Source organism: Triticum dicoccoides, chromosome 6A (assembly GCF_002162155.2).
Source record: "Triticum dicoccoides isolate Atlit2015 ecotype Zavitan chromosome 6A, WEW_v2.0, whole genome shotgun sequence".
NCBI lineage: Eukaryota > Viridiplantae > Streptophyta > Magnoliopsida > Poales > Poaceae > Triticum > Triticum dicoccoides.
In genome coordinates, this window is record NC_041390.1 from 2,666,430 (window position 1) to 2,668,363 (window position 1,934).

Below are 1,934 nucleotides of genomic sequence, written 5' to 3' on the forward strand. Positions count from 1 at the left end.
GGGGGGAAAGAGAGAGAGGGGGCCGGCCACCTCTCCTAGTCCTAATAGGACTAGGGGAAGGGGGGGAAGCGCACAGCCACCTTGGGCTGCCCCTTTCTCCTTTCCACTAAAGCCCACTAAGGCCCATATAGCTCCCGGGGGGTTCCGGTAACCTCCCGGTACTCCGGTAAAATCCCGATTTCACCCGAAACACTTCCGATATCCAAACATAGGCTTCCAATATATCAATCTTTATGTCTCGATCATTTCGAGACTCCTCGTCATGTCCGTGATCACATCCGGGACTCCGAACAACCTTCGGTACATCAAAATGCATAAACTCATAATATAACTGTCATCGTAACCTTAAGCGTGCGGACCCTACGGGTTCGAGAACAATGTAGACATGACCGAGACACGTCTCCGGTCAATAACCAATAGCGGGACCTGGATGCCCATATTGGTTCCTACATATTCTACGAAGATCTTTATCGGTCAGACCGCATAACAACATACGTTGTTCCCTTTGTCATCAGTATGTTACTTGCCCGAGATTCGATCGTCGGTATCCAATACCTAGTTCAATCTCGTTACCGGCAAGTCTCTTTACTCGTTCCGTAATACATCATCTCACAACTAACTCATTAGTTGCAATGCTTGCAAGGCTTATGTGATGTGCATTACCGAGAGGGCCCAGAGATACCTCTCCGACAATTGGAGTGACAAATCATAATCTCGAAATACGCCAACCCAACATCTACCTTTGGAGACACCTGTAGAGCTCCTTTATAATCACCCATTTACGTTGTGACGTTTGGTAGCACACAAAGTGTTCCTCCGGTAAACGGGAGTTGCATAATCTCATAGTCATAGGAACATGTATAAGTCATGAAGAAAAGCAATAGCAACATACTAAACAATCGGGTGCTAAGCTAATGGAATGGGTCATGTCAATCAGATCATTCAACTAATGATGTGACCTCGTTAATCAAATAACAATACTTTGTTCATGGTTAGGAAACATAACCATCTTTGATTAACGAGCTAGTCAAGTAGAGGCATACTAGTGACACTAAGTTTGTCTATGTATTCACACATGTATTATGTTTCCGGTTAATACAATTCTAGCATGAATAATAAACATTTATCATGATATAAAGAAATAAATAATAACTTTATTATTGCCTCTAGGGCATATTTCCTTCATTTTCAACACATGAAAACCCCAAGTTTGATTTGGCCTCTCCAAGTGAATAGCGGAACGTAATGTAACCATGTACAATTGTTATGGTTTATAACCAAACTGGGATAACCTCACTACATAGGTGGATTTTCTAGGAATTGATCACATAATATCTAAACTTGACTATGACCGTTGGATACTGGGATTGAAGAATCACTATCACAAACATGAATATCACACTGTGTGGGCATAGAAACCAATTTTAAAGTTTGTAATAGTCGGACATTTGCATTTTTTCCCCTTAATTTGAACCCACTACACAAATTTGCCTCTAATTCCAAAGTGTGCTCAAATATGCCCCTAATTCTGAAATGTACGGAAGGGAATTTCTATAACCGCACTTAACGGAAGAGGGGCAAATTTGAGCACACTTCGGAATTAGGGGTAAATGTGAGTAGGTGGTTCGAGTTAGGGGCTAAAATGTAAATGACCCTATAATTAATTCATGTTCTTTTTGGTTCGTGTTCTGTTTTGAAATCGGAGGAATCAAAGAGGGGCCTTCTTGAGCAAATGATGTACCTTTTGATAGTTACTCTTTCAGTTTCAAAATCAGGGCTGTAAGAAAAACAAGAAAGACATGTGGAAAAAGAAAATACCCCTAGGAACTGTGGTAATCCGAAACTAAAAATAAATAAGCTAGCATTTATGTCAGATAAATTCCGTACTAACTCAATAACTGCTGGTAACACTTGCCTTAACCGAATCAAAGCAC